General features: G+C 52.8%; 22 non-coding genes across 22 annotated transcripts; all 22 read right to left on the bottom strand.

Moving 5' to 3' along the window:
- Positions 1 to 750: 750 nt before the first annotated feature.
- On the bottom strand, positions 751 to 823 carry trnaf-gaa (transfer RNA phenylalanine (anticodon GAA)). Its single transcript has one exon. It is a non-coding gene; the product is annotated as a tRNA-Phe (tRNA).
- Positions 824 to 2,006: 1,183 nt separating this feature from the next.
- Positions 2,007 to 2,079, bottom strand: trnaf-gaa (transfer RNA phenylalanine (anticodon GAA)). Its single transcript has one exon. It is a non-coding gene; the product is annotated as a tRNA-Phe (tRNA).
- Positions 2,080 to 3,262: 1,183 nt separating this feature from the next.
- trnaf-gaa (transfer RNA phenylalanine (anticodon GAA)) lies at positions 3,263 to 3,335 on the bottom strand. The gene has a single exon. It is a non-coding gene; the product is annotated as a tRNA-Phe (tRNA).
- A 1,183-nt stretch (positions 3,336 to 4,518) lies between these two features.
- On the bottom strand, positions 4,519 to 4,591 carry trnaf-gaa (transfer RNA phenylalanine (anticodon GAA)). The gene has a single exon. It is a non-coding gene; the product is annotated as a tRNA-Phe (tRNA).
- A 1,183-nt stretch (positions 4,592 to 5,774) lies between these two features.
- trnaf-gaa (transfer RNA phenylalanine (anticodon GAA)) lies at positions 5,775 to 5,847 on the bottom strand. Its single transcript has one exon. It is a non-coding gene; the product is annotated as a tRNA-Phe (tRNA).
- Positions 5,848 to 7,030: 1,183 nt separating this feature from the next.
- trnaf-gaa (transfer RNA phenylalanine (anticodon GAA)) lies at positions 7,031 to 7,103 on the bottom strand. The gene has a single exon. It is a non-coding gene; the product is annotated as a tRNA-Phe (tRNA).
- A 1,183-nt stretch (positions 7,104 to 8,286) lies between these two features.
- trnaf-gaa (transfer RNA phenylalanine (anticodon GAA)) lies at positions 8,287 to 8,359 on the bottom strand. Its single transcript has one exon. It is a non-coding gene; the product is annotated as a tRNA-Phe (tRNA).
- Positions 8,360 to 9,542: 1,183 nt separating this feature from the next.
- On the bottom strand, positions 9,543 to 9,615 carry trnaf-gaa (transfer RNA phenylalanine (anticodon GAA)). The gene has a single exon. It is a non-coding gene; the product is annotated as a tRNA-Phe (tRNA).
- A 1,183-nt stretch (positions 9,616 to 10,798) lies between these two features.
- Positions 10,799 to 10,871, bottom strand: trnaf-gaa (transfer RNA phenylalanine (anticodon GAA)). The gene has a single exon. It is a non-coding gene; the product is annotated as a tRNA-Phe (tRNA).
- Positions 10,872 to 12,054: 1,183 nt separating this feature from the next.
- Positions 12,055 to 12,127, bottom strand: trnaf-gaa (transfer RNA phenylalanine (anticodon GAA)). Its single transcript has one exon. It is a non-coding gene; the product is annotated as a tRNA-Phe (tRNA).
- Positions 12,128 to 13,310: 1,183 nt separating this feature from the next.
- Positions 13,311 to 13,383, bottom strand: trnaf-gaa (transfer RNA phenylalanine (anticodon GAA)). The gene has a single exon. It is a non-coding gene; the product is annotated as a tRNA-Phe (tRNA).
- Positions 13,384 to 14,566: 1,183 nt separating this feature from the next.
- On the bottom strand, positions 14,567 to 14,639 carry trnaf-gaa (transfer RNA phenylalanine (anticodon GAA)). The gene has a single exon. It is a non-coding gene; the product is annotated as a tRNA-Phe (tRNA).
- A 1,183-nt stretch (positions 14,640 to 15,822) lies between these two features.
- Positions 15,823 to 15,895, bottom strand: trnaf-gaa (transfer RNA phenylalanine (anticodon GAA)). Its single transcript has one exon. It is a non-coding gene; the product is annotated as a tRNA-Phe (tRNA).
- A 1,183-nt stretch (positions 15,896 to 17,078) lies between these two features.
- On the bottom strand, positions 17,079 to 17,151 carry trnaf-gaa (transfer RNA phenylalanine (anticodon GAA)). The gene has a single exon. It is a non-coding gene; the product is annotated as a tRNA-Phe (tRNA).
- Positions 17,152 to 18,334: 1,183 nt separating this feature from the next.
- Positions 18,335 to 18,407, bottom strand: trnaf-gaa (transfer RNA phenylalanine (anticodon GAA)). The gene has a single exon. It is a non-coding gene; the product is annotated as a tRNA-Phe (tRNA).
- Positions 18,408 to 19,590: 1,183 nt separating this feature from the next.
- On the bottom strand, positions 19,591 to 19,663 carry trnaf-gaa (transfer RNA phenylalanine (anticodon GAA)). Its single transcript has one exon. It is a non-coding gene; the product is annotated as a tRNA-Phe (tRNA).
- Positions 19,664 to 20,846: 1,183 nt separating this feature from the next.
- Positions 20,847 to 20,919, bottom strand: trnaf-gaa (transfer RNA phenylalanine (anticodon GAA)). Its single transcript has one exon. It is a non-coding gene; the product is annotated as a tRNA-Phe (tRNA).
- A 1,183-nt stretch (positions 20,920 to 22,102) lies between these two features.
- trnaf-gaa (transfer RNA phenylalanine (anticodon GAA)) lies at positions 22,103 to 22,175 on the bottom strand. The gene has a single exon. It is a non-coding gene; the product is annotated as a tRNA-Phe (tRNA).
- A 1,183-nt stretch (positions 22,176 to 23,358) lies between these two features.
- On the bottom strand, positions 23,359 to 23,431 carry trnaf-gaa (transfer RNA phenylalanine (anticodon GAA)). Its single transcript has one exon. It is a non-coding gene; the product is annotated as a tRNA-Phe (tRNA).
- Positions 23,432 to 24,614: 1,183 nt separating this feature from the next.
- trnaf-gaa (transfer RNA phenylalanine (anticodon GAA)) lies at positions 24,615 to 24,687 on the bottom strand. Its single transcript has one exon. It is a non-coding gene; the product is annotated as a tRNA-Phe (tRNA).
- A 1,183-nt stretch (positions 24,688 to 25,870) lies between these two features.
- On the bottom strand, positions 25,871 to 25,943 carry trnaf-gaa (transfer RNA phenylalanine (anticodon GAA)). The gene has a single exon. It is a non-coding gene; the product is annotated as a tRNA-Phe (tRNA).
- Positions 25,944 to 27,126: 1,183 nt separating this feature from the next.
- On the bottom strand, positions 27,127 to 27,199 carry trnaf-gaa (transfer RNA phenylalanine (anticodon GAA)). The gene has a single exon. It is a non-coding gene; the product is annotated as a tRNA-Phe (tRNA).
- Positions 27,200 to 27,328: the final 129 nt, after the last annotated feature.

Below are 27,328 nucleotides of genomic sequence, written 5' to 3'. Positions count from 1 at the left end.
GGAACAATTTGAACTCATCGCCTCTGCTCCGGCTTCAGTCCGTCCACTGTGAAAACCATCAGTTCTTACTCTGCAGGCTTGAGGATTCCCAAGTTCTCCGCAACCATCTCCAAAGCGGCATGTAAGTCACTGCCTGTTTACACCACCGACTCTGTTTGTGAATACTTTTCCATCGTCATTCTGCACAATCACTTCTGAAGTGACCGCTTGTGTCGAAAACAAGGAACAGTCCAAAGCGATTTCCCAAGGCGCGCCTCTGGAACGCTCAAATCAACCTAAAGTCAGGCGGCCATGCGCATGTCAGCGTCTCTCCTGCAACTTTTCCATTGCGATCAGGGATCACCGGTTTTTGCAAGCTGGAACAGCTGGCCGTCAGCAAGCTTACGAGCGAGGGAGTGTTTGATAGAGAGAGAGAGAGTGCAAAGGCCAGCATGGACGCGTCGCTGACTCAAAGAGTGTTTTGTGCGTTCGCAGATGTTGGTCAATGAAGAGTCGGAGAATTGGAATTGGTGCAGGATTGAGGGTTTGTCGATTTGATTATTTGACTGTTTTGGAATGCTCCTTACGCAGCCAATCAGAAGAAATGTGCCATGAGACTGGAAGCAAAAGGCATCGAATGGCTGCAGGAGGAGGGTGAGAGGCAATGCAAACCACCCTCGCGCCAGCAAGACCAGGTGCAGAGCTTCACCTTCATTCACTCGCCTCCGTCGCAGTTAAACGAAGGACGGAGCGCGCGAGCGACTCTGCACCTGCCGAAACCCGGGATTGAACCGGGGACCTTTAGATCTTCAGTCTAACGCTCTCCCAACTGAGCTATTTCGGCAGCTGCAGCCAGCTCGGCACGCTGCAGCACTTTGCTCGCTGCCACATTCACTTGGGATTTGCCCTGCGTTTTTGTTCCAAATCTCCTCACGACATCGACTCCTTCCGGCAAAATTTCCCAGCCTGTTTTCTCGCCGGATAGTTGGCTTCAGCCGCTGCCTCTTTATGCCGTCTATATCGACACTGTCGTTGATTCTGCACAATCATTTCTGAAGTTGACAGCTTGGCTCTGGTCGACTCGCTCGTCGAATGCACAACCAGGAACTGGTCACTCCAGTCCTCGACAAGTTCCACGTCGTGCTCCGTTCACCGTCAACATCTCTCGCCAGCTTCACCCCATCTCTCCTCTAGCTCTCGAACTGCTGCACGTGATGCCATCCGTCTGCAAACGGTCAGTATCGGTCTAAGCTGCTTTGCGAGCGAGCCGACGCACCGGAACAATTTGAACTCATCGCCTCTGCTCCGGCTTCAGTCCGTCCACTGTGAAAACCATCAGTTCTTACTCTGCAGGCTTGAGGATTCCCAAGTTCTCCGCAACCATCTCCAAAGCGGCATGTAAGTCACTGCCTGTTTACACCACCGACTCTGTTTGTGAATACTTTTCCATCGTCATTCTGCACAATCACTTCTGAAGTGACCGCTTGTGTCGAAAACAAGGTACAGTCCAAAGCGATTTCCCAAGGCGCGCCTCTGGAACGCTCAAATCAACCTAAAGTCAGGCGGCCATGCGCATGTCAGCGTCTCTCCTGCAACTTTTCCATTGCGATCAGGGATCACCGGTTTTTGCAAGCTGGAACAGCTGGCCGTCAGCAAGCTTACGAGCGAGGGAGTGTTTGATAGAGAGAGAGAGAGTGCAAAGGCCAGCATGGACGCGTCGCTGACTCAAAGAGTGTTTTGTGCGTTCGCAGATGTTGGTCAATGAAGAGTCGGAGAATTGGAATTGGTGCAGGATTGAGGGTTTGTCGATTTGATTATTTGACTGTTTTGGAATGCTCCTTACGCAGCCAATCAGAAGAAATGTGCCATGAGACTGGAAGCAAAAGGCATCGAATGGCTGCAGGAGGAGGGTGAGAGGCAATGCAAACCACCCTCGCGCCAGCAAGACCAGGTGCAGAGCTTCACCTTCATTCACTCGCCTCCGTCGCAGTTAAACGAAGGACGGAGCGCGCGAGCGACTCTGCACCTGCCGAAACCCGGGATTGAACCGGGGACCTTTAGATCTTCAGTCTAACGCTCTCCCAACTGAGCTATTTCGGCAGCTGCAGCCAGCTCGGCACGCTGCAGCACTTTGCTCGCTGCCACATTCACTTGGGATTTGCCCTGCGTTTTTGTTCCAAATCTCCTCACGACATCGACTCCTTCCGGCAAAATTTCCCAGCCTGTTTTCTCGCCGGATAGTTGGCTTCAGCCGCTGCCTCTTTATGCCGTCTATATCGACACTGTCGTTGATTCTGCACAATCATTTCTGAAGTTGACAGCTTGGCTCTGGTCGACTCGCTCGTCGAATGCACAACCAGGAACTGGTCACTCCAGTCCTCGACAAGTTCCACGTCGTGCTCCGTTCACCGTCAACATCTCTCGCCAGCTTCACCCCATCTCTCCTCTAGCTCTCGAACTGCTGCACGTGATGCCATCCGTCTGCAAACGGTCAGTATCGGTCTAAGCTGCTTTGTGAGCGAGCCGACGCACCGGAACAATTTGAACTCATCGCCTCTGCTCCGGCTTCAGTCCGTCCACTGTGAAAACCATCAGTTCTTACTCTGCAGGCTTGAGGATTCCCAAGTTCTCCGCAACCATCTCCAAAGCGGCATGTAAGTCACTGCCTGTTTACACCACCGACTCTGTTTGTGAATACTTTTCCATCGTCATTCTGCACAATCACTTCTGAAGTGACCGCTTGTGTCGAAAACAAGGTACAGTCCAAAGCGATTTCCCAAGGCGCGCCTCTGGAACGCTCAAATCAACCTAAAGTCAGGCGGCCATGCGCATGTCAGCGTCTCTCCTGCAACTTTTCCATTGCGATCAGGGATCACCGGTTTTTGCAAGCTGGAACAGCTGGCCGTCAGCAAGCTTACGAGCGAGGGAGTGTTTGATAGAGAGAGAGAGAGTGCAAAGGCCAGCATGGACGCGTCGCTGACTCAAAGAGTGTTTTGTGCGTTCGCAGATGTTGGTCAATGAAGAGTCGGAGAATTGGAATTGGTGCAGGATTGAGGGTTTGTCGATTTGATTATTTGACTGTTTTGGAATGCTCCTTACGCAGCCAATCAGAAGAAATGTGCCATGAGACTGGAAGCAAAAGGCATCGAATGGCTGCAGGAGGAGGGTGAGAGGCAATGCAAACCACCCTCGCGCCAGCAAGACCAGGTGCAGAGCTTCACCTTCATTCACTCGCCTCCGTCACAGTTAAACGAAGGACGGAGCGCGCGAGCGACTCTGCACCTGCCGAAACCCGGGATTGAACCGGGGACCTTTAGATCTTCAGTCTAACGCTCTCCCAACTGAGCTATTTCGGCAGCTGCAGCCCGCTCGGCACGCTGCAGCACTTTGCTCGCTGCCACATTCACTTGGGATTTGCCCTGCGTTTTTGTTCCAAATCTCCTCACGACATCGACTCCTTCCGGCAAAATTTCCCAGCCTGTTTTCTCGCCGGACAGTTGGCTTCAGCCGCTGCCTCTTTATGCCGTCTATATCGACACTGTCGTTGATTCTGCACAATCATTTCTGAAGTTGAAAGCTTGGCTCTGGTCGACTCGCTCGTCGAATGCACAACCAGGAACTGGTCCCTCCAGTCCTCGACAAGTTCCACGTCGTGCTCCGTTCACCGTCAACATCTCTCGCCAGCTTCACCCCATCTCTCCTCTAGCTCTCGAACTGCTGCACGTGATGCCATCCGTCTGCAAACGGTCAGTATCGGTCTAAGCTGCTTTGCGAGCGAGCCGACGCACCGGAACAATTTGAACTCATCGCCTCTGCTCCGGCTTCAGTCCGTCCACTGTGAAAACCATCAGTTCTTACTCTGCAGGCTTGAGGATTCCCAAGTTCTCCGCAACCATCTCCAAAGCGGCATGTAAGTCACTGCCTGTTTACACCACCGACTCTGTTTGTGAATACTTTTCCATCGTCATTCTGCACAATCACTTCTGAAGTGACCGCTTGTGTCGAAAACAAGGAACAGTCCAAAGCGATTTCCCAAGGCGCGCCTCTGGAACGCTCAAATCAACCTAAAGTCAGGCGGCCATGCGCATGTCAGCGTCTCTCCTGCAACTTTTCCATTGCGATCAGGGATCACCGGTTTTTGCAAGCTGGAACAGCTGGCCGTCAGCAAGCTTACGAGCGAGGGAGTGTTTGATAGAGAGAGAGAGAGTGCAAAGGCCAGCATGGACGCGTCGCTGACTCAAAGAGTGTTTTGTGCGTTCGCAGATGTTGGTCAATGAAGAGTCGGAGAATTGGAATTGGTGCAGGATTGAGGGTTTGTCGATTTGATTATTTGACTGTTTTGGAATGCTCCTTACGCAGCCAATCAGAAGAAATGTGCCATGAGACTGGAAGCAAAAGGCATCGAATGGCTGCAGGAGGAGGGTGAGAGGCAATGCAAACCACCCTCGCGCCAGCAAGACCAGGTGCAGAGCTTCACCTTCATTCACTCGCCTCCGTCGCAGTTAAACGAAGGACGGAGCGCGCGAGCGACTCTGCACCTGCCGAAACCCGGGATTGAACCGGGGACCTTTAGATCTTCAGTCTAACGCTCTCCCAACTGAGCTATTTCGGCAGCTGCAGCCAGCTCGGCACGCTGCAGCACTTTGCTCGCTGCCACATTCACTTGGGATTTGCCCTGCGTTTTTGTTCCAAATCTCCTCACGACATCGACTCCTTCCGGCAAAATTTCCCAGCCTGTTTTCTCGCCGGACAGTTGGCTTCAGCCGCTGCCTCTTTATGCCGTCTATATCGACACTGTCGTTGATTCTGCACAATCATTTCTGAAGTTGACAGCTTGGCTCTGGTCGACTCGCTCGTCGAATGCACAACCAGGAACTGGTCCCTCCAGTCCTCGACAAGTTCCACGTCGTGCTCCGTTCACCGTCAACATCTCTCGCCAGCTTCACCCCATCTCTCCTCTAGCTCTCGAACTGCTGCACGTGATGCCATCCGTCTGCAAACGGTCAGTATCGGTCTAAGCTGCTTTGCGAGCGAGCCGACGCACCGGAACAATTTGAACTCATCGCCTCTGCTCCGGCTTCAGTCCGTCCACTGTGAAAACCATCAGTTCTTACTCTGCAGGCTTGAGGATTCCCAAGTTCTCCGCAACCATCTCCAAAGCGGCATGTAAGTCACTGCCTGTTTACACCACCGACTCTGTTTGTGAATACTTTTCCATCGTCATTCTGCACAATCACTTCTGAAGTGACCGCTTGTGTCGAAAACAAGGTACAGTCCAAAGCGATTTCCCAAGGCGCGCCTCTGGAACGCTCAAATCAACCTAAAGTCAGGCGGCCATGCGCATGTCAGCGTCTCTCCTGCAACTTTTCCATTGCGATCAGGGATCACCGGTTTTTGCAAGCTGGAACAGCTGGCCGTCAGCAAGCTTACGAGCGAGGGAGTGTTTGATAGAGAGAGAGAGAGTGCAAAGGCCAGCATGGACGCGTCGCTGACTCAAAGAGTGTTTTGTGCGTTCGCAGATGTTGGTCAATGAAGAGTCGGAGAATTGGAATTGGTGCAGGATTGAGGGTTTGTCGATTTGATTATTTGACTGTTTTGGAATGCTCCTTACGCAGCCAATCAGAAGAAATGTGCCATGAGACTGGAAGCAAAAGGCATCGAATGGCTGCAGGAGGAGGGTGAGAGGCAATGCAAACCACCCTCGCGCCAGCAAGACCAGGTGCAGAGCTTCACCTTCATTCACTCGCCTCCGTCACAGTTAAACGAAGGACGGAGCGCGCGAGCGACTCTGCACCTGCCGAAACCCGGGATTGAACCGGGGACCTTCAGATCTTCAGTCTAACGCTCTCCCAAATGAGCTATTTCGGCAGCTGCAGCCAGCTCGGCACGCTGCAGCACTTTGCTCGCTGCCACATTCACTTGGGATTTGCCCTGCGTTTTTGTTCCAAATCTCCTCACGACATCGACTCCTTCCGGCAAAATTTCCCAGCCTGTTTTCTCGCCGGACAGTTGGCTTCAGCCGCTGCCTCTTTATGCCGTCTATATCGACACTGTCGTTGATTCTGCACAATCATTTCTGAAGTTGACAGCTTGGCTCTGGTCGACTCGCTCGTCGAATGCACAACCAGGAACTGGTCCCTCCAGTCCTCGACAAGTTCCACGTCGTGCTCCGTTCACCGTCAACATCTCTCGCCAGCTTCACCCCATCTCTCCTCTAGCTCTCGAACTGCTGCACGTGATGCCATCCGTCTGCAAACGGTCAGTATCGGTCTAAGCTGCTTTGCGAGCGAGCCGACGCACCGGAACAATTTGAACTCATCGCCTCTGCTCCGGCTTCAGTCCGTCCACTGTGAAAACCATCAGTTCTTACTCTGCAGGCTTGAGGATTCCCAAGTTCTCCGCAACCATCTCCAAAGCGGCATGTAAGTCACTGCCTGTTTACACCACCGACTCTGTTTGTGAATACTTTTCCATCGTCATTCTGCACAATCACTTCTGAAGTGACCGCTTGTGTCGAAAACAAGGAACAGTCCAAAGCGATTTCCCAAGGCGCGCCTCTGGAACGCTCAAATCAACCTAAAGTCAGGCGGCCATGCGCATGTCAGCGTCTCTCCTGCAACTTTTCCATTGCGATCAGGGATCACCGGTTTTTGCAAGCTGGAACAGCTGGCCGTCAGCAAGCTTACGAGCGAGGGAGTGTTTGATAGAGAGAGAGAGAGTGCAAAGGCCAGCATGGACGCGTCGCTGACTCAAAGAGTGTTTTGTGCGTTCGCAGATGTTGGTCAATGAAGAGTCGGAGAATTGGAATTGGTGCAGGATTGAGGGTTTGTCGATTTGATTATTTGACTGTTTTGGAATGCTCCTTACGCAGCCAATCAGAAGAAATGTGCCATGAGACTGGAAGCAAAAGGCATCGAATGGCTGCAGGAGGAGGGTGAGAGGCAATGCAAACCACCCTCGCGCCAGCAAGACCAGGTGCAGAGCTTCACCTTCATTCACTCGCCTCCGTCGCAGTTAAACGAAGGACGGAGCGCGCGAGCGACTCTGCACCTGCCGAAACCCGGGATTGAACCGGGGACCTTTAGATCTTCAGTCTAACGCTCTCCCAACTGAGCTATTTCGGCAGCTGCAGCCAGCTCGGCACGCTGCAGCACTTTGCTCGCTGCCACATTCACTTGGGATTTGCCCTGCGTTTTTGTTCCAAATCTCCTCACGACATCGACTCCTTCCGGCAAAATTTCCCAGCCTGTTTTCTCGCCGGACAGTTGGCTTCAGCCGCTGCCTCTTTATGCCGTCTATATCGACACTGTCGTTGATTCTGCACAATCATTTCTGAAGTTGACAGCTTGGCTCTGGTCGACTCGCTCGTCGAATGCACAACCAGGAACTGGTCCCTCCAGTCCTCGACAAGTTCCACGTCGTGCTCCGTTCACCGTCAACATCTCTCGCCAGCTTCACCCCATCTCTCCTCTAGCTCTCGAACTGCTGCACGTGATGCCATCCGTCTGCAAACGGTCAGTATCGGTCTAAGCTGCTTTGCGAGCGAGCCGACGCACCGGAACAATTTGAACTCATCGCCTCTGCTCCGGCTTCAGTCCGTCCACTGTGAAAACCATCAGTTCTTACTCTGCAGGCTTGAGGATTCCCAAGTTCTCCGCAACCATCTCCAAAGCGGCATGTAAGTCACTGCCTGTTTACACCACCGACTCTGTTTGTGAATACTTTTCCATCGTCATTCTGCACAATCACTTCTGAAGTGACCGCTTGTGTCGAAAACAAGGTACAGTCCAAAGCGATTTCCCAAGGCGCGCCTCTGGAACGCTCAAATCAACCTAAAGTCAGGCGGCCATGCGCATGTCAGCGTCTCTCCTGCAACTTTTCCATTGCGATCAGGGATCACCGGTTTTTGCAAGCTGGAACAGCTGGCCGTCAGCAAGCTTACGAGCGAGGGAGTGTTTGATAGAGAGAGAGAGAGTGCAAAGGCCAGCATGGACGCGTCGCTGACTCAAAGAGTGTTTTGTGCGTTCGCAGATGTTGGTCAATGAAGAGTCGGAGAATTGGAATTGGTGCAGGATTGAGGGTTTGTCGATTTGATTATTTGACTGTTTTGGAATGCTCCTTACGCAGCCAATCAGAAGAAATGTGCCATGAGACTGGAAGCAAAAGGCATCGAATGGCTGCAGGAGGAGGGTGAGAGGCAATGCAAACCACCCTCGCGCCAGCAAGACCAGGTGCAGAGCTTCACCTTCATTCACTCGCCTCCGTCGCAGTTAAACGAAGGACGGAGCGCGCGAGCGACTCTGCACCTGCCGAAACCCGGGATTGAACCGGGGACCTTTAGATCTTCAGTCTAACGCTCTCCCAACTGAGCTATTTCGGCAGCTGCAGCCAGCTCGGCACGCTGCAGCACTTTGCTCGCTGCCACATTCACTTGGGATTTGCCCTGCGTTTTTGTTCCAAATCTCCTCACGACATCGACTCCTTCCGGCAAAATTTCCCAGCCTGTTTTCTCGCCGGATAGTTGGCTTCAGCCGCTGCCTCTTTATGCCGTCTATATCGACACTGTCGTTGATTCTGCACAATCATTTCTGAAGTTGACAGCTTGGCTCTGGTCGACTCGCTCGTCGAATGCACAACCAGGAACTGGTCACTCCAGTCCTCGACAAGTTCCACGTCGTGCTCCGTTCACCGTCAACATCTCTCGCCAGCTTCACCCCATCTCTCCTCTAGCTCTCGAACTGCTGCACGTGATGCCATCCGTCTGCAAACGGTCAGTATCGGTCTAAGCTGCTTTGCGAGCGAGCCGACGCACCGGAACAATTTGAACTCATCGCCTCTGCTCCGGCTTCAGTCCGTCCACTGTGAAAACCATCAGTTCTTACTCTGCAGGCTTGAGGATTCCCAAGTTCTCCGCAACCATCTCCAAAGCGGCATGTAAGTCACTGCCTGTTTACACCACCGACTCTGTTTGTGAATACTTTTCCATCGTCATTCTGCACAATCACTTCTGAAGTGACCGCTTGTGTCGAAAACAAGGAACAGTCCAAAGCGATTTCCCAAGGCGCGCCTCTGGAACGCTCAAATCAACCTAAAGTCAGGCGGCCATGCGCATGTCAGCGTCTCTCCTGCAACTTTTCCATTGCGATCAGGGATCACCGGTTTTTGCAAGCTGGAACAGCTGGCCGTCAGCAAGCTTACGAGCGAGGGAGTGTTTGATAGAGAGAGAGAGAGTGCAAAGGCCAGCATGGACGCGTCGCTGACTCAAAGAGTGTTTTGTGCGTTCGCAGATGTTGGTCAATGAAGAGTCGGAGAATTGGAATTGGTGCAGGATTGAGGGTTTGTCGATTTGATTATTTGACTGTTTTGGAATGCTCCTTACGCAGCCAATCAGAAGAAATGTGCCATGAGACTGGAAGCAAAAGGCATCGAATGGCTGCAGGAGGAGGGTGAGAGGCAATGCAAACCACCCTCGCGCCAGCAAGACCAGGTGCAGAGCTTCACCTTCATTCACTCGCCTCCGTCACAGTTAAACGAAGGACGGAGCGCGCGAGCGACTCTGCACCTGCCGAAACCCGGGATTGAACCGGGGACCTTCAGATCTTCAGTCTAACGCTCTCCCAAATGAGCTATTTCGGCAGCTGCAGCCAGCTCGGCACGCTGCAGCACTTTGCTCGCTGCCACATTCACTTGGGATTTGCCCTGCGTTTTTGTTCCAAATCTCCTCACGACATCGACTCCTTCCGGCAAAATTTCCCAGCCTGTTTTCTCGCCGGACAGTTGGCTTCAGCCGCTGCCTCTTTATGCCGTCTATATCGACACTGTCGTTGATTCTGCACAATCATTTCTGAAGTTGACAGCTTGGCTCTGGTCGACTCGCTCGTCGAATGCACAACCAGGAACTGGTCCCTCCAGTCCTCGACAAGTTCCACGTCGTGCTCCGTTCACCGTCAACATCTCTCGCCAGCTTCACCCCATCTCTCCTCTAGCTCTCGAACTGCTGCACGTGATGCCATCCGTCTGCAAACGGTCAGTATCGGTCTAAGCTGCTTTGCGAGCGAGCCGACGCACCGGAACAATTTGAACTCATCGCCTCTGCTCCGGCTTCAGTCCGTCCACTGTGAAAACCATCAGTTCTTACTCTGCAGGCTTGAGGATTCCCAAGTTCTCCGCAACCATCTCCAAAGCGGCATGTAAGTCACTGCCTGTTTACACCACCGACTCTGTTTGTGAATACTTTTCCATCGTCATTCTGCACAATCACTTCTGAAGTGACCGCTTGTGTCGAAAACAAGGAACAGTCCAAAGCGATTTCCCAAGGCGCGCCTCTGGAACGCTCAAATCAACCTAAAGTCAGGCGGCCATGCGCATGTCAGCGTCTCTCCTGCAACTTTTCCATTGCGATCAGGGATCACCGGTTTTTGCAAGCTGGAACAGCTGGCCGTCAGCAAGCTTACGAGCGAGGGAGTGTTTGATAGAGAGAGAGAGAGTGCAAAGGCCAGCATGGACGCGTCGCTGACTCAAAGAGTGTTTTGTGCGTTCGCAGATGTTGGTCAATGAAGAGTCGGAGAATTGGAATTGGTGCAGGATTGAGGGTTTGTCGATTTGATTATTTGACTGTTTTGGAATGCTCCTTACGCAGCCAATCAGAAGAAATGTGCCATGAGACTGGAAGCAAAAGGCATCGAATGGCTGCAGGAGGAGGGTGAGAGGCAATGCAAACCACCCTCGCGCCAGCAAGACCAGGTGCAGAGCTTCACCTTCATTCACTCGCCTCCGTCGCAGTTAAACGAAGGACGGAGCGCGCGAGCGACTCTGCACCTGCCGAAACCCGGGATTGAACCGGGGACCTTTAGATCTTCAGTCTAACGCTCTCCCAACTGAGCTATTTCGGCAGCTGCAGCCAGCTCGGCACGCTGCAGCACTTTGCTCGCTGCCACATTCACTTGGGATTTGCCCTGCGTTTTTGTTCCAAATCTCCTCACGACATCGACTCCTTCCGGCAAAATTTCCCAGCCTGTTTTCTCGCCGGACAGTTGGCTTCAGCCGCTGCCTCTTTATGCCGTCTATATCGACACTGTCGTTGATTCTGCACAATCATTTCTGAAGTTGACAGCTTGGCTCTGGTCGACTCGCTCGTCGAATGCACAACCAGGAACTGGTCCCTCCAGTCCTCGACAAGTTCCACGTCGTGCTCCGTTCACCGTCAACATCTCTCGCCAGCTTCACCCCATCTCTCCTCTAGCTCTCGAACTGCTGCACGTGATGCCATCCGTCTGCAAACGGTCAGTATCGGTCTAAGCTGCTTTGCGAGCGAGCCGACGCACCGGAACAATTTGAACTCATCGCCTCTGCTCCGGCTTCAGTCCGTCCACTGTGAAAACCATCAGTTCTTACTCTGCAGGCTTGAGGATTCCCAAGTTCTCCGCAACCATCTCCAAAGCGGCATGTAAGTCACTGCCTGTTTACACCACCGACTCTGTTTGTGAATACTTTTCCATCGTCATTCTGCACAATCACTTCTGAAGTGACCGCTTGTGTCGAAAACAAGGTACAGTCCAAAGCGATTTCCCAAGGCGCGCCTCTGGAACGCTCAAATCAACCTAAAGTCAGGCGGCCATGCGCATGTCAGCGTCTCTCCTGCAACTTTTCCATTGCGATCAGGGATCACCGGTTTTTGCAAGCTGGAACAGCTGGCCGTCAGCAAGCTTACGAGCGAGGGAGTGTTTGATAGAGAGAGAGAGAGTGCAAAGGCCAGCATGGACGCGTCGCTGACTCAAAGAGTGTTTTGTGCGTTCGCAGATGTTGGTCAATGAAGAGTCGGAGAATTGGAATTGGTGCAGGATTGAGGGTTTGTCGATTTGATTATTTGACTGTTTTGGAATGCTCCTTACGCAGCCAATCAGAAGAAATGTGCCATGAGACTGGAAGCAAAAGGCATCGAATGGCTGCAGGAGGAGGGTGAGAGGCAATGCAAACCACCCTCGCGCCAGCAAGACCAGGTGCAGAGCTTCACCTTCATTCACTCGCCTCCGTCGCAGTTAAACGAAGGACGGAGCGCGCGAGCGACTCTGCACCTGCCGAAACCCGGGATTGAACCGGGGACCTTTAGATCTTCAGTCTAACGCTCTCCCAACTGAGCTATTTCGGCAGCTGCAGCCAGCTCGGCACGCTGCAGCACTTTGCTCGCTGCCACATTCACTTGGGATTTGCCCTGCGTTTTTGTTCCAAATCTCCTCACGACATCGACTCCTTCCGGCAAAATTTCCCAGCCTGTTTTCTCGCCGGATAGTTGGCTTCAGCCGCTGCCTCTTTATGCCGTCTATATCGACACTGTCGTTGATTCTGCACAATCATTTCTGAAGTTGACAGCTTGGCTCTGGTCGACTCGCTCGTCGAATGCACAACCAGGAACTGGTCACTCCAGTCCTCGACAAGTTCCACGTCGTGCTCCGTTCACCGTCAACATCTCTCGCCAGCTTCACCCCATCTCTCCTCTAGCTCTCGAACTGCTGCACGTGATGCCATCCGTCTGCAAACGGTCAGTATCGGTCTAAGCTGCTTTGCGAGCGAGCCGACGCACCGGAACAATTTGAACTCATCGCCTCTGCTCCGGCTTCAGTCCGTCCACTGTGAAAACCATCAGTTCTTACTCTGCAGGCTTGAGGATTCCCAAGTTCTCCGCAACCATCTCCAAAGCGGCATGTAAGTCACTGCCTGTTTACACCACCGACTCTGTTTGTGAATACTTTTCCATCGTCATTCTGCACAATCACTTCTGAAGTGACCGCTTGTGTCGAAAACAAGGAACAGTCCAAAGCGATTTCCCAAGGCGCGCCTCTGGAACGCTCAAATCAACCTAAAGTCAGGCGGCCATGCGCATGTCAGCGTCTCTCCTGCAACTTTTCCATTGCGATCAGGGATCACCGGTTTTTGCAAGCTGGAACAGCTGGCCGTCAGCAAGCTTACGAGCGAGGGAGTGTTTGATAGAGAGAGAGAGAGTGCAAAGGCCAGCATGGACGCGTCGCTGACTCAAAGAGTGTTTTGTGCGTTCGCAGATGTTGGTCAATGAAGAGTCGGAGAATTGGAATTGGTGCAGGATTGAGGGTTTGTCGATTTGATTATTTGACTGTTTTGGAATGCTCCTTACGCAGCCAATCAGAAGAAATGTGCCATGAGACTGGAAGCAAAAGGCATCGAATGGCTGCAGGAGGAGGGTGAGAGGCAATGCAAACCACCCTCGCGCCAGCAAGACCAGGTGCAGAGCTTCACCTTCATTCACTCGCCTCCGTCGCAGTTAAACGAAGGACGGAGCGCGCGAGCGACTCTGCACCTGCCGAAACCCGGGATTGAACCGGGGACCTTTAGATCTTCAGTCTAACGCTCTCCCAACTGAGCTATTTCGGCAGCTGCAGCCCGCTCGGCACGCTGCAGCACTTTGCTCGCCGCCACATTCACTTGGGATTTGCCCTGCGTTTTTGTTCCAAATCTCCTCACGACATCGACTCCTTCCGGCAAAATTTCCCAGCCTGTTTTCTCGCCGGACAGTTGGCTTCAGCCGCTGCCTCTTTATGCCGTCTATATCGACACTGTCGTTGATTCTGCACAATCATTTCTGAAGTTGACAGCTTGGCTCTGGTCGACTCGCTCGTCGAATGCACAACCAGGAACTGGTCCCTCCAGTCCTCGACAAGTTCCACGTCGTGCTCCGTTCACCGTCAACATCTCTCGCCAGCTTCACCCCATCTCTCCTCTAGCTCTCGAACTGCTGCACGTGATGCCATCCGTCTGCAAACGGTCAGTATCGGTCTAAGCTGCTTTGCGAGCGAGCCGACGCACCGGAACAATTTGAACTCATCGCCTCTGCTCCGGCTTCAGTCCGTCCACTGTGAAAACCATCAGTTCTTACTCTGCAGGCTTGAGGATTCCCAAGTTCTCCGCAACCATCTCCAAAGCGGCATGTAAGTCACTGCCTGTTTACACCACCGACTCTGTTTGTGAATACTTTTCCATCGTCATTCTGCACAATCACTTCTGAAGTGACCGCTTGTGTCGAAAACAAGGAACAGTCCAAAGCGATTTCCCAAGGCGCGCCTCTGGAACGCTCAAATCAACCTAAAGTCAGGCGGCCATGCGCATGTCAGCGTCTCTCCTGCAACTTTTCCATTGCGATCAGGGATCACCGGTTTTTGCAAGCTGGAACAGCTGGCCGTCAGCAAGCTTACGAGCGAGGGAGTGTTTGATAGAGAGAGAGAGAGTGCAAAGGCCAGCATGGACGCGTCGCTGACTCAAAGAGTGTTTTGTGCGTTCGCAGATGTTGGTCAATGAAGAGTCGGAGAATTGGAATTGGTGCAGGATTGAGGGTTTGTCGATTTGATTATTTGACTGTTTTGGAATGCTCCTTACGCAGCCAATCAGAAGAAATGTGCCATGAGACTGGAAGCAAAAGGCATCGAATGGCTGCAGGAGGAGGGTGAGAGGCAATGCAAACCACCCTCGCGCCAGCAAGACCAGGTGCAGAGCTTCACCTTCATTCACTCGCCTCCGTCACAGTTAAACGAAGGACGGAGCGCGCGAGCGACTCTGCACCTGCCGAAACCCGGGATTGAACCGGGGACCTTTAGATCTTCAGTCTAACGCTCTCCCAACTGAGCTATTTCGGCAGCTGCAGCCAGCTCGGCACGCTGCAGCACTTTGCTCGCTGCCACATTCACTTGGGATTTGCCCTGCGTTTTTGTTCCAAATCTCCTCACGACATCGACTCCTTCCGGCAAAATTTCCCAGCCTGTTTTCTCGCCGGACAGTTGGCTTCAGCCGCTGCCTCTTTATGCCGTCTATATCGACACTGTCGTTGATTCTGCACAATCATTTCTGAAGTTGACAGCTTGGCTCTGGTCGACTCGCTCGTCGAATGCACAACCAGGAACTGGTCCCTCCAGTCCTCGACAAGTTCCACGTCGTGCTCCGTTCACCGTCAACATCTCTCGCCAGCTTCACCCCATCTCTCCTCTAGCTCTCGAACTGCTGCACGTGATGCCATCCGTCTGCAAACGGTCAGTATCGGTCTAAGCTGCTTTGCGAGCGAGCCGACGCACCGGAACAATTTGAACTCATCGCCTCTGCTCCGGCTTCAGTCCGTCCACTGTGAAAACCATCAGTTCTTACTCTGCAGGCTTGAGGATTCCCAAGTTCTCCGCAACCATCTCCAAAGCGGCATGTAAGTCACTGCCTGTTTACACCACCGACTCTGTTTGTGAATACTTTTCCATCGTCATTCTGCACAATCACTTCTGAAGTGACCGCTTGTGTCGAAAACAAGGAACAGTCCAAAGCGATTTCCCAAGGCGCGCCTCTGGAACGCTCAAATCAACCTAAAGTCAGGCGGCCATGCGCATGTCAGCGTCTCTCCTGCAACTTTTCCATTGCGATCAGGGATCACCGGTTTTTGCAAGCTGGAACAGCTGGCCGTCAGCAAGCTTACGAGCGAGGGAGTGTTTGATAGAGAGAGAGAGAGTGCAAAGGCCAGCATGGACGCGTCGCTGACTCAAAGAGTGTTTTGTGCGTTCGCAGATGTTGGTCAATGAAGAGTCGGAGAATTGGAATTGGTGCAGGATTGAGGGTTTGTCGATTTGATTATTTGACTGTTTTGGAATGCTCCTTACGCAGCCAATCAGAAGAAATGTGCCATGAGACTGGAAGCAAAAGGCATCGAATGGCTGCAGGAGGAGGGTGAGAGGCAATGCAAACCACCCTCGCGCCAGCAAGACCAGGTGCAGAGCTTCACCTTCATTCACTCGCCTCCGTCGCAGTTAAACGAAGGACGGAGCGCGCGAGCGACTCTGCACCTGCCGAAACCCGGGATTGAACCGGGGACCTTTAGATCTTCAGTCTAACGCTCTCCCAACTGAGCTATTTCGGCAGCTGCAGCCAGCTCGGCACGCTGCAGCACTTTGCTCGCTGCCACATTCACTTGGGATTTGCCCTGCGTTTTTGTTCCAAATCTCCTCACGACATCGACTCCTTCCGGCAAAATTTCCCAGCCTGTTTTCTCGCCGGATAGTTGGCTTCAGCCGCTGCCTCTTTATGCCGTCTATATCGACACTGTCGTTGATTCTGCACAATCATTTCTGAAGTTGACAGCTTGGCTCTGGTCGACTCGCTCGTCGAATGCACAACCAGGAACTGGTCACTCCAGTCCTCGACAAGTTCCACGTCGTGCTCCGTTCACCGTCAACATCTCTCGCCAGCTTCACCCCATCTCTCCTCTAGCTCTCGAACTGCTGCACGTGATGCCATCCGTCTGCAAACGGTCAGTATCGGTCTAAGCTGCTTTGCGAGCGAGCCGACGCACCGGAACAATTTGAACTCATCGCCTCTGCTCCGGCTTCAGTCCGTCCACTGTGAAAACCATCAGTTCTTACTCTGCAGGCTTGAGGATTCCCAAGTTCTCCGCAACCATCTCCAAAGCGGCATGTAAGTCACTGCCTGTTTACACCACCGACTCTGTTTGTGAATACTTTTCCATCGTCATTCTGCACAATCACTTCTGAAGTGACCGCTTGTGTCGAAAACAAGGAACAGTCCAAAGCGATTTCCCAAGGCGCGCCTCTGGAACGCTCAAATCAACCTAAAGTCAGGCGGCCATGCGCATGTCAGCGTCTCTCCTGCAACTTTTCCATTGCGATCAGGGATCACCGGTTTTTGCAAGCTGGAACAGCTGGCCGTCAGCAAGCTTACGAGCGAGGGAGTGTTTGATAGAGAGAGAGAGAGTGCAAAGGCCAGCATGGACGCGTCGCTGACTCAAAGAGTGTTTTGTGCGTTCGCAGATGTTGGTCAATGAAGAGTCGGAGAATTGGAATTGGTGCAGGATTGAGGGTTTGTCGATTTGATTATTTGACTGTTTTGGAATGCTCCTTACGCAGCCAATCAGAAGAAATGTGCCATGAGACTGGAAGCAAAAGGCATCGAATGGCTGCAGGAGGAGGGTGAGAGGCAATGCAAACCACCCTCGCGCCAGCAAGACCAGGTGCAGAGCTTCACCTTCATTCACTCGCCTCCGTCACAGTTAAACGAAGGACGGAGCGCGCGAGCGACTCTGCACCTGCCGAAACCCGGGATTGAACCGGGGACCTTTAGATCTTCAGTCTAACGCTCTCCCAACTGAGCTATTTCGGCAGCTGCAGCCAGCTCGGCACGCTGCAGCACTTTGCTCGCTGCCACATTCACTTGGGATTTGCCCTGCGTTTTTGTTCCAAATCTCCTCACGACATCGACTCCTTCCGGCAAAATTTCCCAGCCTGTTTTCTCGCCGGACAGTTGGCTTCAGCCGCTGCCTCTTTATGCCGTCTATATCGACACTGTCGTTGATTCTGCACAATCATTTCTGAAGTTGACAGCTTGGCTCTGGTCGACTCGCTCGTCGAATGCACAACCAGGAACTGGTCCCTCCAGTCCTCGACAAGTTCCACGTCGTGCTCCGTTCACCGTCAACATCTCTCGCCAGCTTCACCCCATCTCTCCTCTAGCTCTCGAACTGCTGCACGTGATGCCATCCGTCTGCAAACGGTCAGTATCGGTCTAAGCTGCTTTGCGAGCGAGCCGACGCACCGGAACAATTTGAACTCATCGCCTCTGCTCCGGCTTCAGTCCGTCCACTGTGAAAACCATCAGTTCTTACTCTGCAGGCTTGAGGATTCCCAAGTTCTCCGCAACCATCTCCAAAGCGGCATGTAAGTCACTGCCTGTTTACACCACCGACTCTGTTTGTGAATACTTTTCCATCGTCATTCTGCACAATCACTTCTGAAGTGACCGCTTGTGTCGAAAACAAGGAACAGTCCAAAGCGATTTCCCAAGGCGCGCCTCTGGAACGCTCAAATCAACCTAAAGTCAGGCGGCCATGCGCATGTCAGCGTCTCTCCTGCAACTTTTCCATTGCGATCAGGGATCACCGGTTTTTGCAAGCTGGAACAGCTGGCCGTCAGCAAGCTTACGAGCGAGGGAGTGTTTGATAGAGAGAGAGAGAGTGCAAAGGCCAGCATGGACGCGTCGCTGACTCAAAGAGTGTTTTGTGCGTTCGCAGATGTTGGTCAATGAAGAGTCGGAGAATTGGAATTGGTGCAGGATTGAGGGTTTGTCGATTTGATTATTTGACTGTTTTGGAATGCTCCTTACGCAGCCAATCAGAAGAAATGTGCCATGAGACTGGAAGCAAAAGGCATCGAATGGCTGCAGGAGGAGGGTGAGAGGCAATGCAAACCACCCTCGCGCCAGCAAGACCAGGTGCAGAGCTTCACCTTCATTCACTCGCCTCCGTCGCAGTTAAACGAAGGACGGAGCGCGCGAGCGACTCTGCACCTGCCGAAACCCGGGATTGAACCGGGGACCTTTAGATCTTCAGTCTAACGCTCTCCCAACTGAGCTATTTCGGCAGCTGCAGCCAGCTCGGCACGCTGCAGCACTTTGCTCGCTGCCACATTCACTTGGGATTTGCCCTGCGTTTTTGTTCCAAATCTCCTCACGACATCGACTCCTTCCGGCAAAATTTCCCAGCCTGTTTTCTCGCCGGATAGTTGGCTTCAGCCGCTGCCTCTTTATGCCGTCTATATCGACACTGTCGTTGATTCTGCACAATCATTTCTGAAGTTGACAGCTTGGCTCTGGTCGACTCGCTCGTCGAATGCACAACCAGGAACTGGTCACTCCAGTCCTCGACAAGTTCCACGTCGTGCTCCGTTCACCGTCAACATCTCTCGCCAGCTTCACCCCATCTCTCCTCTAGCTCTCGAACTGCTGCACGTGATGCCATCCGTCTGCAAACGGTCAGTATCGGTCTAAGCTGCTTTGCGAGCGAGCCGACGCACCGGAACAATTTGAACTCATCGCCTCTGCTCCGGCTTCAGTCCGTCCACTGTGAAAACCATCAGTTCTTACTCTGCAGGCTTGAGGATTCCCAAGTTCTCCGCAACCATCTCCAAAGCGGCATGTAAGTCACTGCCTGTTTACACCACCGACTCTGTTTGTGAATACTTTTCCATCGTCATTCTGCACAATCACTTCTGAAGTGACCGCTTGTGTCGAAAACAAGGTACAGTCCAAAGCGATTTCCCAAGGCGCGCCTCTGGAACGCTCAAATCAACCTAAAGTCAGGCGGCCATGCGCATGTCAGCGTCTCTCCTGCAACTTTTCCATTGCGATCAGGGATCACCGGTTTTTGCAAGCTGGAACAGCTGGCCGTCAGCAAGCTTACGAGCGAGGGAGTGTTTGATAGAGAGAGAGAGAGTGCAAAGGCCAGCATGGACGCGTCGCTGACTCAAAGAGTGTTTTGTGCGTTCGCAGATGTTGGTCAATGAAGAGTCGGAGAATTGGAATAGGTGCAGGATTGAGGGTTTGTCGATTTGATTATTTGACTGTTTTGGAATGCTCCTTACGCAGCCAATCAGAAGAAATGTGCCATGAGACTGGAAGCAAAAGGCATCGAATGGCTGCAGGAGGAGGGTGAGAGGCAATGCAAACCACCCTCGCGCCAGCAAGACCAGGTGCAGAGCTTCACCTTCATTCACTCGCCTCCGTCGCAGTTAAACGAAGGACGGAGCGCGCGAGCGACTCTGCACCTGCCGAAACCCGGGATTGAACCGGGGACCTTTAGATCTTCAGTCTAACGCTCTCCCAACTGAGCTATTTCGGCAGCTGCAGCCAGCTCGGCACGCTGCAGCACTTTGCTCGCTGCCACATTCACTTGGGATTTGCCCTGCGTTTTTGTTCCAAATCTCCTCACGACATCGACTCCTTCCGGCAAAATTTCCCAGCCTGTTTTCTCGCCGGACAGTTGGCTTCAGCCGCTGCCTCTTTATGCCGTCTATATCGACACTGTCGTTGATTCTGCACAATCATTTCTGAAGTTGACAGCTTGGCTCTGGTCGACTCGCTCGTCGAATGCACAACCAGGAACTGGTCCCTCCAGTCCTCGACAAGTTCCACGTCGTGCTCCGTTCACCGTCAACATCTCTCGCCAGCTTCACCCCATCTCTCCTCTAGCTCTCGAACTGCTGCACGTGATGCCATCCGTCTGCAAACGGTCAGTATCGGTCTAAGCTGCTTTGCGAGCGAGCCGACGCACCGGAACAATTTGAACTCATCGCCTCTGCTCCGGCTTCAGTCCGTCCACTGTGAAAACCATCAGTTCTTACTCTGCAGGCTTGAGGATTCCCAAGTTCTCCGCAACCATCTCCAAAGCGGCATGTAAGTCACTGCCTGTTTACACCACCGACTCTGTTTGTGAATACTTTTCCATCGTCATTCTGCACAATCACTTCTGAAGTGACCGCTTGTGTCGAAAACAAGGTACAGTCCAAAGCGATTTCCCAAGGCGCGCCTCTGGAACGCTCAAATCAACCTAAAGTCAGGCGGCCATGCGCATGTCAGCGTCTCTCCTGCAACTTTTCCATTGCGATCAGGGATCACCGGTTTTTGCAAGCTGGAACAGCTGGCCGTCAGCAAGCTTACGAGCGAGGGAGTGTTTGATAGAGAGAGAGAGAGTGCAAAGGCCAGCATGGACGCGTCGCTGACTCAAAGAGTGTTTTGTGCGTTCGCAGATGTTGGTCAATGAAGAGTCGGAGAATTGGAATTGGTGCAGGATTGAGGGTTTGTCGATTTGATTATTTGACTGTTTTGGAATGCTCCTTACGCAGCCAATCAGAAGAAATGTGCCATGAGACTGGAAGCAAAAGGCATCGAATGGCTGCAGGAGGAGGGTGAGAGGCAATGCAAACCACCCTCGCGCCAGCAAGACCAGGTGCAGAGCTTCACCTTCATTCACTCGCCTCCGTCACAGTTAAACGAAGGACGGAGCGCGCGAGCGACTCTGCACCTGCCGAAACCCGGGATTGAACCGGGGACCTTTAGATCTTCAGTCTAACGCTCTCCCAACTGAGCTATTTCGGCAGCTGCAGCCCGCTCGGCACGCTGCAGCACTTTGCTCGCTGCCACATTCACTTGGGATTTGCCCTGCGTTTTTGTTCCAAATCTCCTCACGACATCGACTCCTTCCGGCAAAATTTCCCAGCCTGTTTTCTCGCCGGACAGTTGGCTTCAGCCGCTGCCTCTTTATGCCGTCTATATCGACACTGTCGTTGATTCTGCACAATCATTTCTGAAGTTGACAGCTTGGCTCTGGTCGACTCGCTCGTCGAATGCACAACCAGGAACTGGTCCCTCCAGTCCTCGACAAGTTCCACGTCGTGCTCCGTTCACCGTCAACATCTCTCGCCAGCTTCACCCCATCTCTCCTCTAGCTCTCGAACTGCTGCACGTGATGCCATCCGTCTGCAAACGGTCAGTATCGGTCTAAGCTGCTTTGCGAGCGAGCCGACGCACCGGAACAATTTGAACTCATCGCCTCTGCTCCGGCTTCAGTCCGTCCACTGTGAAAACCATCAGTTCTTACTCTGCAGGCTTGAGGATTCCCAAGTTCTCCGCAACCATCTCCAAAGCGGCATGTAAGTCACTGCCTGTTTACACCACCGACTCTGTTTGTGAATACTTTTCCATCGTCATTCTGCACAATCACTTCTGAAGTGACCGCTTGTGTCGAAAACAAGGAACAGTCCAAAGCGATTTCCCAAGGCGCGCCTCTGGAACGCTCAAATCAACCTAAAGTCAGGCGGCCATGCGCATGTCAGCGTCTCTCCTGCAACTTTTCCATTGCGATCAGGGATCACCGGTTTTTGCAAGCTGGAACAGCTGGCCGTCAGCAAGCTTACGAGCGAGGGAGTGTTTGATAGAGAGAGAGAGAGTGCAAAGGCCAGCATGGACGCGTCGCTGACTCAAAGAGTGTTTTGTGCGTTCGCAGATGTTGGTCAATGAAGAGTCGGAGAATTGGAATTGGTGCAGGATTGAGGGTTTGTCGATTTGATTATTTGACTGTTTTGGAATGCTCCTTACGCAGCCAATCAGAAGAAATGTGCCATGAGACTGGAAGCAAAAGGCATCGAATGGCTGCAGGAGGAGGGTGAGAGGCAATGCAAACCACCCTCGCGCCAGCAAGACCAGGTGCAGAGCTTCACCTTCATTCACTCGCCTCCGTCGCAGTTAAACGAAGGACGGAGCGCGCGAGCGACTCTGCACCTGCCGAAACCCGGGATTGAACCGGGGACCTTTAGATCTTCAGTCTAACGCTCTCCCAACTGAGCTATTTCGGCAGCTGCAGCCAGCTCGGCACGCTGCAGCACTTTGCTCGCTGCCACATTCACTTGGGATTTGCCCTGCGTTTTTGTTCCAAATCTCCTCACGACATCGACTCCTTCCGGCAAAATTTCCCAGCCTGTTTTCTCGCCGGATAGTTGGCTTCAGCCGCTGCCTCTTTATGCCGTCTATATCGACACTGTCGTTGATTCTGCACAATCATTTCTGAAGTTGACAGCTTGGCTCTGGTCGACTCGCTCGTCGAATGCACAACCAGGAACTGGTCACTCCAGTCCTCGACAAGTTCCACGTCGTGCTCCGTTCACCGTCAACATCTCTCGCCAGCTTCACCCCATCTCTCCTCTAGCTCTCGAACTGCTGCACGTGATGCCATCCGTCTGCAAACGGTCAGTATCGGTCTAAGCTGCTTTGCGAGCGAGCCGACGCACCGGAACAATTTGAACTCATCGCCTCTGCTCCGGCTTCAGTCCGTCCACTGTGAAAACCATCAGTTCTTACTCTGCAGGCTTGAGGATTCCCAAGTTCTCCGCAACCATCTCCAAAGCGGCATGTAAGTCACTGCCTGTTTACACCACCGACTCTGTTTGTGAATACTTTTCCATCGTCATTCTGCACAATCACTTCTGAAGTGACCGCTTGTGTCGAAAACAAGGTACAGTCCAAAGCGATTTCCCAAGGCGCGCCTCTGGAACGCTCAAATCAACCTAAAGTCAGGCGGCCATGCGCATGTCAGCGTCTCTCCTGCAACTTTTCCATTGCGATCAGGGATCACCGGTTTTTGCAAGCTGGAACAGCTGGCCGTCAGCAAGCTTACGAGCGAGGGAGTGTTTGATAGAGAGAGAGAGAGTGCAAAGGCCAGCATGGACGCGTCGCTGACTCAAAGAGTGTTTTGTGCGTTCGCAGATGTTGGTCAATGAAGAGTCGGAGAATTGGAATTGGTGCAGGATTGAGGGTTTGTCGATTTGATTATTTGACTGTTTTGGAATGCTCCTTACGCAGCCAATCAGAAGAAATGTGCCATGAGACTGGAAGCAAAAGGCATCGAATGGCTGCAGGAGGAGGGTGAGAGGCAATGCAAACCACCCTCGCGCCAGCAAGACCAGGTGCAGAGCTTCACCTTCATTCACTCGCCTCCGTCGCAGTTAAACGAAGGACGGAGCGCGCGAGCGACTCTGCACCTGCCGAAACCCGGGATTGAACCGGGGACCTTTAGATCTTCAGTCTAACGCTCTCCCAACTGAGCTATTTCGGCAGCTGCAGCCAGCTCGGCACGCTGCAGCACTTTGCTCGCTGCCACATTCACTTGGGATTTGCCCTGCGTTTTTGTTCCAAATCTCCTCACGACATCGACTCCTTCCGGCAAAATTTCCCAGCCTGTTTTCTCGCCGGACAGTTGGCTTCAGCCGCTGCCTCTTTATGCCGTCTATATCGACACTGTCGTTGATTCTGCACAATCATTTCTGAAGTTGACAGCTTGGCTCTGGTCGACTCGCTCGTCGAATGCACAACCAGGAACTGGTCACTCCAGTCCTCGACAAGTTCCACGCCGTGCTCCGTTCACCGTCAACATCTCTCGCCAGCTTCACCCCATCTCTCCTCTAGCTCTCGAACTGCTGCACGTGATGCCATCCGTCTGCAAACGGTCAGTATCGGTCTAAGCTGCTTTGCGAGCGAGCCGACGCACCGGAACAATTTGAACTCATCGCCTCTGCTCCGGCTTCAGTCCGTCCACTGTGAAAACCATCAGTTCTTACTCTGCAGGCTTGAGGATTCCCAAGTTCTCCGCAACCATCTCCAAAGCGGCATGTAAGTCACTGCCTGTTTACACCACCGACTCTGTTTGTGAATACTTTTCCATCGTCATTCTGCACAATCACTTCTGAAGTGACCGCTTGTGTCGAAAACAAGGTACAGTCCAAAGCGATTTCCCAAGGCGCGCCTCTGGAACGCTCAAATCAACCTAAAGTCAGGCGGCCATGCGCATGTCAGCGTCTCTCCTGCAACTTTTCCATTGCGATCAGGGATCACCGGTTTTTGCAAGCTGGAACAGCTGGCCGTCAGCAAGCTTACGAGCGAGGGAGTGTTTGATAGAGAGAGAGAGAGTGCAAAGGCCAGCATGGACGCGTCGCTGACTCAAAGAGTGTTTTGTGCGTTCGCAGATGTTGGTCAATGAAGAGTCGGAGAATTGGAATTGGTGCAGGATTGAGGGTTTGTCGATTTGATTATTTGACTGTTTTGGAATGCTCCTTACGCAGCCAATCAGAAGAAATGTGCCATGAGACTGGAAGCAAAAGGCATCGAATGGCTGCAGGAGGAGGGTGAGAGGCAATGCAAACCACCCTCGCGCCAGCAAGACCAGGTGCAGAGCTTCACCTTCATTCACTCGCCTCCGTCGCAGTTAAACGAAGGACGGAGCGCGCGAGCGACTCTGCACCTGCCGAAACCCGGGATTGAACCGGGGACCTTTAGATCTTCAGTCTAACGCTCTCCCAACTGAGCTATTTCGGCAGCTGCAGCCAGCTCGGCACGCTGCAGCACTTTGCTCGCTGCCACATTCACTTGGGATTTGCCCTGCGTTTTTGTTCCAAATCTCCTCACGACATCGACTCCTTCCGGCAAAATTTCCCAGCCTGTTTTCTCGCCGGACAGTTGGCTTCAGCCGCTGCCTCTTTATGCCGTCTATATCGACACTGTCGTTGATTCTGCACAATCATTTCTGAAGTTGACAGCTTGGCTCTGGTCGACTCGCTCGTCGAATGCACAACCAGGAACTGGTCACTCCAGTCCTCGACAAGTTCCACGCCGTGCTCCGTTCACCGTCAACATCTCTCGCCAGCTTCACCCCATCTCTCCTCTAGCTCTCGAACTGCTGCACGTGATGCCATCCGTCTGCAAACGGTCAGTATCGGTCTAAGCTGCTTTGCGAGCGAGCCGACGCACCGGAACAATTTGAACTCATCGCCTCTGCTCCGGCTTCAGTCCGTCCACTGTGAAAACCATCAGTTCTTACTCTGCAGGCTTGAGGATTCCCAAGTTCTCCGCAACCATCTCCAAAGCGGCATGTAAGTCACTGCCTGTTTACACCACCGACTCTGTTTGTGAATACTTTTCCATCGTCATTCTGCACAATCACTTCTGAAGTGACCGCTTGTGTCGAAAACAAGGAACAGTCCAAAGCGATTTCCCAAGGCGCGCCTCTGGAACGCTCAAATCAACCTAAAGTCAGGCGGCCATGCGCATGTCAGCGTCTCTCCTGCAACTTTTCCATTGCGATCAGGGATCACCGGTTTTTGCAAGCTGGAACAGCTGGCCGTCAGCAAGCTTACGAGCGAGGGAGTGTTTGATAGAGAGAGAGAGAGTGCAAAGGCCAGCATGGACGCGTCGCTGACTCAAAGAGTGTTTTGTGCGTTCGCAGATGTTGGTCAATGAAGAGTCGGAGAATTGGAATTGGTGCAGGATTGAGGGTTTGTCGATTTGATTATTTGACTGTTTTGGAATGCTCCTTACGCAGCCAATCAGAAGAAATGTGCCATGAGACTGGAAGCAAAAGGCATCGAATGGCTGCAGGAGGAGGGTGAGAGGCAATGCAAACCACCCTCGCGCCAGCAAGACCAGGTGCAGAGCTTCACCTTCATTCACTCGCCTCCGTCGCAGTTAAACGAAGGACGGAGCGCGCGAGCGACTCTGCACCTGCCGAAACCCGGGATTGAACCGGGGACCTTTAGATCTTCAGTCTAACGCTCTCCCAACTGAGCTATTTCGGCAGCTGCAGCCCGCTCGGCACGCTGCAGCACTTTGCTCGCCGCCACATTCACTTGGGATTTGCCCTGCGTTTTTGTTCCAAATCTCCTCACGACATCGACTCCTTCCGGCAAAATTTCCCAGCCTGTTTTCTCACCGGACAGTTGGCTTCAGCCGCTGCCTCTTTATGCCGTCTATATCGACACTGTCGTTGATTCTGCACAATCATTTCTGAAGTTGACAGCTTGGCTCTGGTCGACTCGCTCGTCGAATGCACAACCAGGAACTGGTCCCTCCAGTCCTCGACAAGTTCCACGTCGTGCTCCGTTCACCGTCAACATCTCTCGCCAGCTTCACCCCATCTCTCCTCTAGCTCTCGAACTGCTGCACGTGATGCCATCCGTCTGCAAACGGTCAGTATCGGTCTAAGCTGCTTTGCGAGCGAGCCGACGCACCGGAACAATTTGAACTCATCGCCTCTGCTCCGGCTTCAGTCCGTCCACTGTGAAAACCATCAGTTCTTACTCTGCAGGCTTGAGGATTCCCAAGTTCTCCGCAACCATCTCCAAAGCGGCATGTAAGTCACTGCCTGTTTACACCACCGACTCTGTTTGTGAATACTTTTCCATCGTCATTCTGCACAATCACTTCTGAAGTGACCGCTTGTGTCGAAAACAAGGAACAGTCCAAAGCGATTTCCCAAGGCGCGCCTCTGGAACGCTCAAATCAACCTAAAGTCAGGCGGCCATGCGCATGTCAGCGTCTCTCCTGCAACTTTTCCATTGCGATCAGGGATCACCGGTTTTTGCAAGCTGGAACAGCTGGCCGTCAGCAAGCTTACGAGCGAGGGAGTGTTTGATCGAGAGAGAGAGAGTGCAAAGGCCAGCATGGACGCGTCGCTGACTCAAAGAGTGTTTTGTGCGTTCGCAGATGTTGGTCAATGAAGAGTCGGAGAATTGGAATTGGTGCAGGATTGAGGGTTTGTCGATTTGATTATTTGACTGTTTTGGAATGCTCCTTACGCAGCCAATCAGAAGAAATGTGCCATGAGACTGGAAGCAAAAGGCATCGAATGGCTGCAGGAGGAGGGTGAGAGGCAATGCAAACCACCCTCGCGCCAGCAAGACCAGGTGCAGAGCTTCACCTTCATTCACTCGCCTCCGTCGCAGTTAAACGAAAGACGGAGCGCGCGAGCGACTCTGCACCTGCCGAAACCCGGGATTGAACCGGGGACCTTTAGATCTTCAGTCTAACGCTCTCCCTACTGAGATATTTCGGCAGCTGCAGCCAGCTCGGCACGCTGCAGCACTTTGCTCGCTGCCACATTCACTTGGGATTTGCCCTGCGTTTTTGTTCCAAATCTCCTCACGACATCGACTCCTTCCGGCAAAATTTCCCAGCCTGTTTT

The sequence above is a fragment of the Chiloscyllium punctatum genome, chromosome 12 (assembly GCF_047496795.1).
Source record: "Chiloscyllium punctatum isolate Juve2018m chromosome 12, sChiPun1.3, whole genome shotgun sequence".
Classification (NCBI taxonomy): domain Eukaryota; kingdom Metazoa; phylum Chordata; class Chondrichthyes; order Orectolobiformes; family Hemiscylliidae; genus Chiloscyllium; species Chiloscyllium punctatum.
The sequence above is the reverse complement of the archived record's forward strand: the minus strand, read 5'-3'. Positions and strand labels throughout refer to the sequence as shown.